A 15,674-nucleotide genomic window follows, 5' to 3' on the forward strand; every position below is an offset into this window, starting at 1 on the left:
CAGGATCAACAGGCCACCTGTCACCACAGAGGATGTGACAGCACCACCACCAATGTCACCAAGCATCTCCACACCATACCATGGAAGTGTTCAGCTTCCCATCTCCCAAATCCTTGAGAGAAAGAGGAAATACCTCTCTGCTCACACACCCACGAGCCATGGTCCTAATGAAAGCATTTCCAAATTCCTGGCCATTGAAATGCTGCCATTCTGGCTGGTGGAGATGGACAGTTCTAAAAAACTGATATCGGTGGCTGTCCTGCAGCACATTGTTCCCAGCCACCACTACTTTTCCAGGCGGGCCATCCCTGCCCTATGTACACAAGTTGTGGACCAAATCAGGTGTGCACGGTGCAACGCTATCATTGGCAAGGTCCACATAACCAACGATATGTGAACAAGTAATCACGTTTTTTTTATTTTTATTCCATGTTCTTATAAGTCAGTTCCCTGAAAAGAAAAAAGCAATATCTCCCCCCCCAAAAAAAGTAGTTAATACATATCTGTTTTAAAGGGCAAAGAATAACATTTTGGAGATCGCAAAATTTTATACAAATTTCAGATATTTTCATAAATAAATGCAAAAATTTCAACTTATATTTACCACTAAAAAAGTTACAATGTGTCACTAAAAACAGTCGCAGAAATGCTGGTATAGCTGGAAAAATATTCAAATTTGAGAGTAATCAGTAGTTGACAGATTTAATTTATGGGGCCACATCAGAAAGGAGACTATTGGCTGTTACAGTAAGGGGTTAAAGCAGAACATAGGGTATGCGATCTTAGTATATAAGATAAAATTGTGCTGCACAAAATAACAGACACCAGAATCAGCGATGGAGATTCAGTGCTGCCCTTAGGAGGACGAGTAAAGCGCAGACAGTATTTATAAGTCAAAATCAGGAGAGGAACAATCAGAGGAAAAAAATAATAGAAACACGTCACCACTTCTGTATTTATCACCCACTCCTGGTTTAGGCTTATAAATACTGAGGTAAAATACTGACCAAATACTGAACCCGTGAACATGGCCTTAAAACATATTCCTCCTTCGAAACCAGAAAACCCCTTTGATATTTCCCAGTAGGGCAGTCTGAGTCTTTTTAAAGTATGAAAAGGAAAATGAGCCCTGTGAAAGAAATATACAACCACACAGGTTCTCTGATGAAGTGACTAAGGCTACCATCTTAAAATTAGTATTACAAGTTCCCGTATAGGGGCAACATCTAGAGTGTTCTGCTATAAAAGTGTCTTCTTGGCATAACTTACTAAAGGTGACTCTACTTGTAAAAGATTTTTTCCCTCAGCACAGTCCTTCCCACAGATAACTGTGATCCTGCATATTACAAGCCACATCATCCTCAATTAATGCTCAGAAAGTGCGACCTCTGCACTGAATATTGAATATATTTCTCACACTGGGTAATTAGAGACTACATCAAGCCAGATTTATGTTTTGTCTAAAGTCACTGCTGAGCTAATCCACTGGCTCATACTACACCTGAAAGAAAATGGCACAAGGTGTAATTAAATTACTCTATGTTACCATGGAAACAGAAAGCAGAGCCCTGTCAGACGATGACAGAGGAGGCCTGCAATTCAGGTCAAAATACTTTCTTTTTTTAGATTAATAACTTTTCAATATTATGGTGAATACAGTTTTAAAAGCCAAGGTATGATTACTTCTATATGGCTGATGTGACAGAGAAAATGGGGTTGTTTTATTATTAAAATTCGATTCTTAGTTCACTTAAAAAAATGGAGAATTGTTACAATAAGAAATAAATGTAAAATGATGACTAGGGATGAGCGGACCTGTGGAAGTTCGAGTTCTGGTACATGATCTGAAGTTTATTCTAAAGTTCGGTTCGGGTAACAGACTTGCACTCGAACATGAACCAGAACGCGAAACCTATTGAAAACAAAAGGGAACCGAACTTTGGAGCTGGAAAATCTCTCTCTCTGCAATGATCTTCCTCCTGAACTCTGAACATTGCAAAGGACTCCCGGGTGAAGTCTGTTTTTGGCGTTTAGCACCAGACGCTAACTGTCCAGTACAAATCCTGAGCTTTTAAGTTTGGGGCCGCTCATCTCTAATGATGACATCTATTCATGTCTTAATAAACCTAGTTGGGGTGCAGACGCATCAAGATGGCTGCCCAGACTCCAAAGACTATGGTGGTTTGCACTGTATGTGAAACTGACCATTCTTCATTAGATCACAGGGATCACATGGTTCAAGTCACTTTTTTTCCCATCAGGTATGGGACACATTATAAGTAATAAACAATAGGTAAAGTTATAATACAAGACGCTGACACAATACTTAGACAAAAATGGTCAACGTGCTTTATTAAGGGTTACATAAAGCTTAAGCAATTAGTCAAATTACATTTGGAGTTTAGCCACATAGCCTCAAGTTTTTAATTACCATAGACCACACAATAATGACCCAATAATCTAGTATTCCCAGCCATAAAGCTGAGTGACATGACCGACGAATAATCATTTGAGTACTGAGGGGGTGATAAAGAAATGTGGAGAGGAAAGATCAGCTACTGTGAGGTAAACTGTCACCTCTGAGGTAAAATCTATTTCCCGCCATAAAAGTGAACCATCCAATCAGAGACCATATTCAGATTTGACAAGCTGCAGCAGGACGATTCTAGAAATGTCTCATTCATCCAATGAATAGCTAACCCGTTCATAAACATCAAAGAAATGACTGTAATTAGTACTGCTTAATGCTTCACTAAAACACTAATAATGCTATAAAAGAAAGAGGAGTTGCAATAATCCCATGTGCCTCCATAAACAGTAGTTGGTGGTCAAAAGCATTTATTAGACTAGGCTCATAAATATTTTTTTTTTAGAGTTGAAAAAGCCAAATGAGTTTTTTAAGAGTAGTCCACTTCATATAATACTGCTTTTATGCCTGAAGTGGTTTTTTGGCTACTTTGAATCAGTTTTGAAGACATTTTGGGATATGTTCACATGAACTCTTATTCACCACTAAAAAATCACTAAAAATCACCAAAAAGAATAAATATGTGGACAGCAATGTGAAAACCACTTGCGGTGTTTATCTTCCTCCTTTCATAACTTCTTTTAACTTCTTCAGACTCCGAAAGTTGTGAAGCGGCTAAATGAAGAGACATTTAGTCTGGTGGCTTCTGCTTCAAAGCTGCAATTATGTTTCATGTGGAATTAAAGAAAAAAACACAGGTGGTAAACCAGCCTCAAAAGTCATCTAAAAAGACGTCAGAAAAGACGTCTCTTCTTCAAAAATGCTAAGAGTATTCAGGTGTCATAGATGCTGTGTGGACAAGCCATAAAAGAGGGGTTGGAAGCATTTTTACACACAAAAAGCCTTTGGGTAGTTGTGGGGAATCATACTGTGTGAGGGCTATAACATTGTGAGGGCCCTCATACTGACTGGGGGGGCTATAATACTGATTGGGAGCCCTGATATGTTGTGTGTAGGTTGTGTGGGCCATCATACTGTGAGTGGGAAACTGTGGCTGGAGGTGCATCATACTGAGTGGGATACTATGATGGTAGGCCATTAAACTGTGTAGAAGGGCTATGTGGGCCATCATACTGTGTGGGAGCCATCATATTCTGAGGACCATCAGAGTGATTGGGGGTCATTATACTGTGTGTAGTGCGCTATGTTGGCTATCATACTATGTGAGAGGTTGCCAGGGGCATCATATTGCGTGTGAGGAAGCTGTAAGGGTCATTATACCATGTGGGTGGCTGAGGGATATTATACTGTGTGTGGACCATTATATTGTGTGGACAATCATACTGAGTGGGGAGCTGAGGGGTCCATTATCATGATTGGGAGCCGTTTAACATGGCGGGACCATAATACTGAGTGTGGGAGAATTATGGTGACATTATATGGTGTGGTTGGTACTTATGAGGCTTCATGTTGTGGATAAGTTATTATGCTGTATTGAGGAACTACGGAAGGCATTATACTGTGTGGATGGTCACTGTGAGGGCATAATACTGTGAAGGGGACAATGTGGTGGCAAACACTGTTAAGGGGGCACTTTTGGGTGGAATATTACTCTACGCAGCCATGGAAAAAGAATTATTGTGGGTGATAGCACTATTGCACTTCAGTAAGGCATCATTACTGTCTATGTGTTGCAATACATGTCTCTCTCCAGGTTTTCAAAAAGTGGATAGTTTGAGCCCTCCATCTCCACTGAATTTTTTTAAGTGTGTGTGGGAGGAGTGGGGCAATTAGGACTTTTACAATGGGGCTCTGTACAATCCTGGACTTGGTTATATCAAAGTGACCTCACCATAGAAACTCATGAAAACCAACAGCCCATTTAAACAACACAGTTAACTGATGGATTTTTCATGTTTTTATAAATTTAAAATCAGTCCAAAAATGATACCGCTTAGTCATGTGGGATCAGGCAGACCATTCTGTGCAGAAAACTGATGCCAACTAGTGATGAGGGAGCACTAAAATGCTACGGTGCTCGTTGCTAAGGTCGAGCAAATCGTAATGCTCGGGTGCTCGACCCAAGTAACGAGTAGAGATGAGCGGTGTTCGACTAGATCTGTTCGCCAATCTCAAATTCGAGCTGTTTTGGGCGGTGTTCGAGTTGTTGGACGAACCCGAACGATTTGCAAAAAATTCGGCTGTTCGAGGTTATGTTCGATAACTGTTCGTGCACCAAAAGCGTGTCCTGCATGTCTGGTGCTATTTAGAGCACCAATCATGCAGGGATTGTCTGCCACTCACTGTAATGCCACAGCCATGGTGGTTGTGGCATTACAGTGATTGCCCAAATCGATGGGAACAGTGCCAACAGTGAAACACGAAAAGCCGGCAATTCAGCAGCGGCATACACCGGTACCCGACAATTTAGAACCGAAAGAATAGAGCTTCACACATAGATTAGATAGATATAAACATGTCAGCCACATATATACGAAGTACAGTGAAAGTGCTGCTTACTGTACTTGTCATTTAGCGTAAAGGATTTATCAAAAAAAATAATAATGTTTTCATGCACCGTCTCTTTAAAAAAGCCGGCCGGCAATTCAGCATCTGTACCCGACAATTTAGAATAGAAGGAATAGAGAATCACACATAGATTAGATAGATAGAAACATGTCAGTCACATATATATGAAGTACAGTGACAGTGTTGCTTACTGTACTTGTCATTTAGTGTAAAGGATTTTTTTTTAAAAATAATAGTGTTTTCATGCACCGTCTCTTTAAGAAAGCCGGCCGGCAAATCAGCATCTGTACCCGACAATTTATAACAGACAGAATAGAGCTTCACACATAGATTAGATAGATAGAAACATGTCAGTCACATATATATGAAGTACAGTGATAGTGTTGGTTACTGTACTTGTCATTTAGTATTAAAATAAAGGATTTATTATTAAAAAAATTGGCGTGCGGTTCCCCTTAATTTTAGGCTCTAGCGGAGGTTAAGCAGACAGCTGGGGCAGATGTTTGAAGCCTGGGAAGGGGGTAATACCCACGGAGCTTCCCAGAATACTAATATCAGCCCCCAGCTGAATACATAGCCTTTACTAGCTATTAAAATGGGGGACCCCCCCAAAAAAATGACGTGGGGTCCCCCCTAATTTAATAGCTAGCAAAGGCTAGGCAGACAGCTGGGGGCTGATATTAATAGCCCAGGAAGGGAGCCATGAATATTTGCCCCCTCCCAGGCTAGAAACACCAGCCGTCAGCCGCCCCAGAAATGGCGCATTCATAGGATGCGCCAATTCTGCCACTTAGCCTCGCTCTTCCACGCTGCCCTGGTGCGGTGGCAGTGGGGTAATAGGGCTGGGGTTGATGTCAGCTTATAATGCCAGCTGACATCAAGCCCAGGTTAGTAATGGAGAGGCGTCTATAAAACACCCCCATTACTAACCCCATAGTCAAAGTTAAAAAAAACACAAACACCCAGAATAAAGTCCTTTAATTGAAATAAAGACACAATTCTTTATTGTTCTAAATTAAACCATACTTACCATCACGCCCATTCCAGCTGAAGCCAAAGATCTCCTGTAATAAAAATAAAATAATAAAGCAACCTCATCCTTACCTTTCCATGGCTCCCACGACAGCTTCAGCTCTGCTACATCGAGATGACAGGCTGGACCGCAGCAGAACGCCGCCATCCAGCCTATCATCCCGCAGACACTGAGAAGAGCAGGCATGCTTGCGCTCCACATTGTCTCTCTGTGACGGCATAAAGATGAGCCGAGGTCATGTCCAATGAACTCGGCTCACCTCATGCACGTCACTGACAGCTTGGGAGAATTCTCACGCTGAAGCGCTGAGTGCAGGAGAATTTTCCCACGCTGTCAGTGAGGTGCATGAGGTGAGCTGAGTTCATTGGACATGAGCTCACCTCATGCACGTCACTGACAGCGTGGGAGAATTCTCCTGCACTCAGCACTTCAGCGTGAGAATTTTCCCACGCTGTCAGTGACGTGCATGAGGTGAGCCGAGTTCATTGGACATGACCTCGGCTCATCTGGATGCCGTCACAGCGAGACACTGAGGAGCGCAAGCATGCCTGCTCTTCTCAGTGTCTGCGGCATGACAGGCTGGATGGCAGCGTTCTGCTGCGGTCCAGCCTGTCATCTCGATGTAGCAGAGCTGAAGCTGTCGTGGGAACCATGGAAAGGTAAGGATGAGGTTGGTTTATTATTTTTCTTTTATTGCAGGAGATCGTTGGCTTCAGCTGGAATGGGCGTGATGGTAAGTATAGTTTAATTTAGAACAATAAAGAATTGTGTGTTTATTTCAATTAAAGGACTTTATTCTGGGTGTTGTGTTTTTTTTAAATACTTTACTAGAAATTCATGGCGGTCATGTCTAATACTGGCGTGACCCCATGAGTTTTGGGCTTGGGGCCAGCTGATAATACCAAGCTGGCCCTAACCCCTTTATTACCCAGTGAGCCACCGCACCAGGGCCCTGGATGAGTTGGGTACAGCGCCAGAAGATGGCGCTTCTATGAACGCGCCATTTTCCGGGGTGGCTGCGGACTGCAATTTGCAGCGGGGGGGGCCCAGAAAGCTTGGGCCTCCCTGCGCTGCAGATTCCAGCCCCCAGCTGCCTAGTTGTACCTGGCTGGACACAAAAATAGGGCGAAACCCCACGTATTTTTTTTTTAATTATTTCATGAAATTCATGAAATAATTAAGAAAAAAAGGCCTTCCCTATATTGTTGTGTCCGGCCAGGTACAAATAGTCAGCTGGTGGTTGGGGGCAGCCCGTTCCTGCCTGCTGTACCTGGCTGGACACAAATATAGTGCGAAGCCCCACTTAAATTTTTTTTAATTATTTCAGGAAATTCATGAAATAATTTAAAAAAAATTGACGTGGGGCTTCGCACTATATTTGTGTCCAGTCAGGTGCAGCAGGCAGGAACGGGCTGCCCCCAACCACCAGCTGCCTATTTGTACCTGGCCGGACACAACAATATAGGGAAGCCCTTTTTTTCTTAGTTATTTCATGAAATAATTTAAAGAAAATTGACGTGGGGCTTCGCCCTGTTTTTGTGTCCAGCCAGGTACAACTATGCAGCTGGGGGCTGGAATCCGGAGCGCAGGGAGGCCCAAGCTTTCTGGGCCACCCCCGCTGCAAATTGCAGTCCGCAGCCACCCCGGAAAATGGCGCGTTCATAGAAGCGCCATCTTCTGGCGCTGTACCCAACTCATCCAGGGCCCTGATGCGGTGGCTCACTGGGTAATAAAGGGGTTAGGGCCAGCTTGGCATTATCAGCTGGCCCTAAGCCCAAAATTCATGGGGTCACGCCAATATTAGACATGACCACCATGAATTTCTAGTAAAGTATTTAAAAAAAACACAACACCCAGAAAAAAAGTCCTTTAATTGAAATAAACACACAATTCTTTATTGTTCTAAATTAAACCATACTTACCGTCACGCCCATTCCAGCTGAAGCCAACGATCTCCTGAAATAAAAGAAAAATAATAAAGCAACATCATCCTTACCTTTCCATGGTTCCCATGACAGCTTCAGCTCTGCTACATCGAGATGACAGGCTGGACCGCAGCAGAACGCTGCCATCCAGCCTGTCATCCCGCAGACACTGAGAAGCGCAGGCTTGCTTGCGCTCCACAGTGTCTCTCTGTGAGGGCATCCAGATGAGCCGAGTTAATGTCCAATGAACTCGGCTCACCTCATGCACGTCACTGACAGCGTGGGAAAATTCTCCTGCACTCAGCGCTTCAGCGTGCGAGAATTCTCACACTGAAGCGCTGAGTGCAGGAGAATTCTCCCACGCTGTCAGTGACGTGCAGGAGGTGAGCTGAGTTCATTGGACATGAGCTCACCTTATGCACGTCACTGACAGTGTGGTAAAATTCTCCTGCACTCAGCGCTTCAGCGTGGGAGAATCCTCACACTGAAGCGCTGAGTGCAGGAGAATTCTCCCACGCTGTCAGTGACGTGCAGGAGGTCAGCTGAGTTCATTGGACATGAGCTCACCTTATGCACGTCACTGACAGCGTGGGAAAATTCTCCTGCACTCAGCGCTTCAGCGTGGGAGAATTCTCACGCTGAAGCGCTGAGTGCAGGAGAATTTTCCCACGCTGTCAGTGACGTGCATGAGGTGCGCCGAGTTCATTGGACATGAACTCGTCTCATCTTTATGCCGTCACAGCCAGACACTGCAGAGCGCAAGCATGCCTGCGCTTCTCAGTGTCTGCGGGATGACAGGCTGGATGGCAGCGTTCTGCTGCGGTCCAGCCTGTCATCTCGATGTAGCAGAGCTGAAGCTGTCGTGGGAACCATGGAAAGGTAAGGATGATGTTGCTTTATTATTTTTCTTTTATTGCAGGAGGTCGTTGGCTTCAGCTGGAATGGGCGTGATGGTAAGTATGGTTTAATTTAGAACAATAAAGGATTGTGTCTTTATTTCAATTTAAGGACTTTATTCTGGGTGTTTGTGTTTTCTTTTAACTTTGACTATGGGGTTAGTAATGGGGGTGTCTTATAGACGCCTCTCCATTACTAACCTGGGCTTGATGTCAGCTGGCATTATAAGCTGACATCAACCCCAGCCCTATTACCCCCTGCCACCGCTACAGGGCAGCGTGGAAGAGCGAGGCTAAGTGCCAGAATTGGCGCATCCTATGAATGCGCCATTTCTGGGGCGGCTGACGGCTGGTGTTTCTAGCCTGGGAGGGGGCCAATATTCATGGCTCCCTTCCTGGGCTATTAATATCAGCCCCCAGCTGTCTGCCTAGCCTTTGCTAGCTATTAAATTAGGGGGGACCCCACGTCATTTTTTTGGGGGGTCCCCCATTTTAATAGCTAGTAAAGGCTATGTATTCAGCTGGGGGCTCATATTAGTAGCCTGGGAAGCTCCGTGGGTATTACCCCCTTCTCAGGCTTCAAACATCTGCCCCAGCCGTCTGCTTAACCTCCGCTAGAGACTAAAATTAAGGGGAACCCCACGCCAATTTTTTTTAATAATAAATCCTTTATTTTAATACTAAATGACAAGTACAGTAACCAACACTATCACTGTACTTCATATATATGTGACTGACATGTTTCTATCTATCTAATCTATGTGTGAAGCTCTATTCTGTCTGTTATAAATTGTCGGGTACAGATGCAGAATTGCCGGCCGGCTTTTTTAAAGAGACAGTGCATGAAAACACTATTATATTTTTTAATAAATCCTTTACACTAAATGACAAGTACAGTAAGCAACACTGTCACTGTACTTCATATATATGTGACTGACATGTTTCTATCTATCTAATCTATGTGTGAGGCTCTATTCCTTCTTGTCTAAATTGTCGGGTACCGGTGTATCCCGCTGCTGAATTGCCGGCCGGCTTTTTTAAAGAAAGCGTCTTCTGAGCAGTTTGTCAGCTTTTGGACACCTTTGAAGGTGTTTTCTATGTGTTTCTATGTGTTTTTGTTTGCCTGCCATTGGTTTTAACGGTGTTCGACGGTGTTCTAAGGTGTTCGACGAACAGTTCGACGAACAGTTCCTCGAACATCCCGGTGTTCGACGAACCGAACCGAACCCGAACACTACGGGGGTGGCTCAACACTAGTAACGAGCCCAATGTAATTCAATGGGAAACTTGAGCATTTTTCCCGTGCCCCTACTCCCCCGGAGATCTGGAGGGGGCATAAAAATTGGTCAAATCGATGGAAACAGTGCTCAAATGACATGGGAACAGCATGGGTAAGACCCCTGAAAGCATCTCTGACTCCCAGGTCACTGCTGTGAACAATGTTGTCAGAGTATTACACCACTTTTACGGACTCACAATAAAACATACAAAAACGAAGCCAAAATGGATTTTCCTGTAAAAAAATGTTAAAGAACATATTTCCAGGGTAGTGACTTGCATATAAGGCAAAATAAATAACTAAAAACAAAAATGCTCCTCCACACCTTGAGCTATGGTCACACATAGCGTTTTTGATGCGTTTTTGCATTTCTGCATTGCTTTCAACAATGAAAAATACATTCACTAGTAAATGTAATTGCAACATTTTACTAAATCACCTTGCCATGTGGTGTTTGAGACATGATCAGACACATCCAGAATGAACGCTCATTTCCAGCTGATAATACAATCTACCACCTGTCCCTATTTTAAAAGCAGCTAACAGCGTTATCAATAGGGAACAGAATTTTTATTTTTTTCAGCATAGAGTATAATACAATAATCCCTGACTAGATGCCTTTTATCCCAACTGCTATAGGCAACCCAAACATGAATCTCAGATAAGAGAGGTAATATAGTTCAATAGACAATAGAATTCAACCGGCTCCGAAGATGTTTCTTTGGTAAGTTGCACCACCAAACTGTGAAGGAACGCAAGCAACCCTGTCTGCTTTCATTACTTTCTAATTACAGCTAACCGTTAAAATTATGAATCGGTCAACTAGTGCATGGAAAATATGAAGTAATACACTGTGGAAGAGATGCACCTGTCCCTATTGTAAATGCAGCTAACAGTGGTATCAATAGGGAATATAATAGATTTTTTTTTTGCAGCAGTACGCAGTATAAGGCAAGAATACCTGGCTGAATAGGTGTAATACGCTATCCATACTGTGATAGCTCACCCATAAACAAATTTCAGATAAGAGAGGTAATATTATAGAATATAGAATTGATTTGAATTGGCTTTCCCATTATTAAGGAGTGGCTCTCCTATACTGTTATTGTGTATTTGTTATAATATCCCCGGTGGCACTAAAAAACATCTCTGACAAAGCGCTAAAGGCCAGGACCTCGAAGGCGTAGAGAGACAGTTCATGTCACGTGTCCAGCTTGGATGCCCAATAGTTGTAAGGCACATAGAAATCACGGAGTATGCTGGTACTGTCGCCAAGATAGTCCTTCAGCATCTTCCAAAACGTTTCCCTCTTTGTCAGAGTAATCTGCACATCAGGGACTGGGGGCTGGGAGGGTCTTATAAAACAGTCCCAGACCTTTGACAGCATTCCCCTGCCTTTTCTGCATCTGCTTTGCTTCTCCCTTGCCTCTTTGGTTGTCCAAGAAACTGTGACCTCTGCTGCCAGCGTTGTCAGATGGGATTTTTTTTAATAATTCTTCAACAAGGGCCATCTAGTACTGCAACATACAGCATAGGATGGGTCACCTATAATATTATTACGTATGCAGTAAGTGCAAGGGGTGCAAAAAATAAGGACGCACTCCAATACCCTTTTGAAGAGACATAGAGGAGGGCATCATTAAAAAATTGTTCCCATTATTAAGGAGTGGGTCTCCTAAACTGGTAATTCCCATGCACTAAGTGCATGGGCTTAAAAACATTTACCCCTGGGGGGTATACATGAACATACTGTATACATGAACATGCTGTATAATACAAAAACCTACAAGAAGCAAAATGAACAAAAATCCTGCTTTAAAAAAATAAAAAGCAAGTGCATTTAAATAAAATAGGGTTCTTAGTAACACTGTTTTTGATCAAAAATAGTATATAAGCCGTCCCACCATCGACAAGGTGAACCCGTTAGGAATAGTCCTACACTGTCTAATATTAAAAACGTTACCATGTGTCAAAGTTGACCTCTGTGTGAATAAGGGCAGACAAAGGACCGGGTCCCGAACTATGAACACCAGCCAAGAGACGCTTTCTAAATGTATTATCCAGCTCTAGGAAGGGAGGCACTGCCATCTGCTGCTCACAAATCCTTCCCAACATATGCAAGATTGAGTTCCAACACTTGGTGACATCATACACCAGTCAGTGAGCTAAACGCTGGTGAAGCACGGCGAGGGTGGTGGAAGCTGTATCTGAGTTTCTGAAATGGGCATTCATGTGGGGTACTTTCACAAACAGCTCAGGCAGATCCGGGTAGGTTTTGAGAAACCGCTGAACCACTAGGTTGAGCACATGGACCAGGCATGGTAAGTGTGCAAGGTTGCTAAGCTTCAAAGCCGCCACCAGGTTCCGGCCATTGTCACCCACGACCATGCATGGCTGTAGGTTCAGCAGTGACAACTACAGATCTGCGTGCTCTGTTACAGCTTTCAACAACTCTGCAGCTGTGTGCAGTTTGTCACCTAAGCATATTAGCTTCAGCGCAGCCTGTTGCTGCTTGGCCGAGGCAGTGCTGCAGTGCTTCCAGCTTCTGACTGATGTGGTCATTTCAGAGATGGAGGCTGAAGAGGAGGAGGAGGTGCAAGAGCTACAGAATGTGGAGGCAACTCAGATTGACCCAGGGCCCGCAATCCTCAGCTTCGGGAGGACGTGTTCCATCCCAGGGTCTGACTGGGTCCCAGCTTCCACAATATTAACCCAGTGTGCCTTCAGCGAGATGTACTGTCCCTGGTCACAAGCACTTGTCCACGTGTCCGTGGTTAGGTGAACCTTCCCAGTAACTGTGTTGTTGAGGGCACAGGTAATGTTCTGGGATACGTGCTTTGTAAGGTGGGGACGGCACACTGGGAGAAATATTGGCTAGTGGGTACAGAGTACCGAGGAACAGCCATCACCATGATGTAGTGGAAATCTCGTGTCTCCACATGCCTAAAAGGCAACATTTCCAGTGCAAGCAGTTGATAAATGTGGCAGTTTAATGTTATGGACTGTGGGTGGTTGGCTGCGTATTTGAGCTTGTGTTCAAAGGACTGGGGTAGGGACAACTGAACGCTGCACTGGGACAAGGATGTGGATGTGGTTGCTGACCATGAAGGTTGCAAGTGTGCAACGACAGGTGCAGGGTGGGAGGCATCCTCACCTGCGCCATTGACAGGGGATTGGTGTGCATGCACAACATGGGAAGAGGCAGTGATGTCATCTGCAGACACTGTTTCTGGACCCTGGCATTCGCCCCAACTAGTCGGGTGCTTTTCTGTCATGTGCCTGTGCATGCCGGTGGTGGTCTGCCCCTGCTGATACTGGCATGGCAGATGTTGCAAACTGCCTTATTTGGGTTAACTGGACAGTCTTTAAAAAAGAGCCAGACTCGGGAAGACCTAACAGTTGGACTTGCAACTACCCTGGTATTGGTGTTTTGGGGAACAGTTGCCCGCCTTGTGTCTGTGGCCACACCACTGCTTGTTCCTGACTTGCTGGCAATTGTGTCTTATCATCATCATCATCCACCTCTTGAGACAGTAATTGTACTTTCCCACTGTTGCCTTCGTGTGACCGTGGCTGCTCAAATATTTGGGCATCGCTACATGCGATCTCCTCTTGTCCCCCTTAAATAAATGGAAATGTGAACAGCTCTTCAGAGTGTCCAAGTGTGTGACCACTGGTCTCCGTGCACTTGGCATGGTGGGAGGAAGGACAATCAGGGTGAGAGATATGTGCTCCAGACTCATGAGATTGGACGATGTGGAAGACAGGGTGAGGCTGCATGCCCACTATGCGTTTTTCAAGCGTTTTTGCCGAGGAATTTCCGCAGCGAAAACGCTTGAACAATGCTTGGTAATACGTGCCCCATGGTCCCCAATGATAATCCGCATGTGCTGTGCACATGCTGTGGAAATTTCCACTGCGGATTATCATTGCGGAAAAATCTGCAGCATGTCCATTATTTTTGCGGAAACGTGGCGTAATTGCCGCCATTGACTTGCATTAAATCACATAATATCCGCATGACTACATGTGCACATGCGGATATTAAGCGATTCAATGTGCGGATGGTGCCCAGGTCTGGAGAAGAGGAGACTCTCATCCAGACCCAGGTACCATAGTACCTGTTAAAAAAAGAATTTAAAATAAAAATAAACATTATACTCACCTTCTGATGGCCCCCTGTCTTCTCTCCGGTGCGTCCTGGCTCCCCGGTGGCTCGCGATGGTGTAAAAGGACCTTCCATGACATCATTTAGTCATGTGACTGGTCACGCGACCGCTAACGTCGGCGGTCACGTGACCTGTCACGTGACTAAATGACGTCATAGAAGGTCCTTTTACAAAACCGCGAGCCGCCCAAGACACCGGACGCACCGGAGAAGGAGACTGGGAGCCATCGGAAGGTGAATATAATGGTTATTTTTTTCTTTTTTACAAGTTTTAATTCTTTTTTTAACTATTTACTTGGTCACACTATATAAATCCATGCCGGATACATGGATTTATATAGTGTGACCAAGTTGTCAAGCACTTTTCCAAGTGATGCTAAAATCGCTTGGAAAAGTGCTTGATAACCCACATGCGAAATCGCATGTTCAAAACGCTTGACAAATGCTTCTACCTGGCAAGAAAAACGCAAGTAAAATCCGCATGCGGTTTTCCTGCCAGGGAGATGCAGGAAAAATCAGGAGCATTTCTGCATCGTGGGCACTTAGCCTTATGGTGGTGGTGGCAAATTGACTGGAAGCATTATCTGCTATCCAACCAACAATCTTTTCACACTGTTCTGGCTTCAAGAGTGGTGTTCCGCGGCCCCCTATAAAAGTGTGACAGGATGGTAGGTCGACATGATGTGGGTGTTTGTTGTGCTCCCTCAGCAGGCACAATTTCATCTTGCCCATGGCCTCAGCCTCTGCGTGCGCCATCAGCATCACGTCCACTTCCCTGTCCCTTGCCACGCGCCTAGCTCATTTTAAATGGACTATAATCTTTTGCAGCTTGCAAAAAAAATCCGGATTAATACCACAGTATTCAATCACGTCTGATGACCAATTCTTTTGACCAGTGAGGGTATACCGATGCTATTGGTCAGCGAACAAGTGTGAGTATATTTTTGAAACGCAAGTAGCAGACTTTGTATGGAGTATAATCTTTTGCAGATTGCAAAAAAAAACAGGATTAATACTGCAGTAATATTTGACCACCTGAGATGATGGACAAGTTTCTCTGCATCCACAATTCAGCAATGCTAGTCAAGTCAACCAAATCTGGCTCTATGCTGCTAACAAGCAAATGGAGCAGTAAAAATGGTGTATTATATTGCTTTTCACCAAAATTAGCAGGATTAAGAGCAAAAAGAATATTATCAGCCCTGATATCTAGGGCTATTGAGTTCCAGCAGCAGTAAGAACGTGCAATGGACCCTATTCTCTCTAGAAACTCTGCCATACTTGTGCTATTGTGACGCCCAGCTGCGCTTGGTATCACAAATCCTAGAAGGGTGTATTGATGGATTCCTCCACAAGAGGCCCCCATAACCATTCACA

Source organism: Phyllobates terribilis, unplaced genomic scaffold (assembly GCF_046119375.1).
Source record: "Phyllobates terribilis strain yellow unplaced genomic scaffold, ASM4611937v1 Scaffold_8__6_contigs__length_399053987, whole genome shotgun sequence".
NCBI lineage: Eukaryota > Metazoa > Chordata > Amphibia > Anura > Dendrobatidae > Phyllobates > Phyllobates terribilis.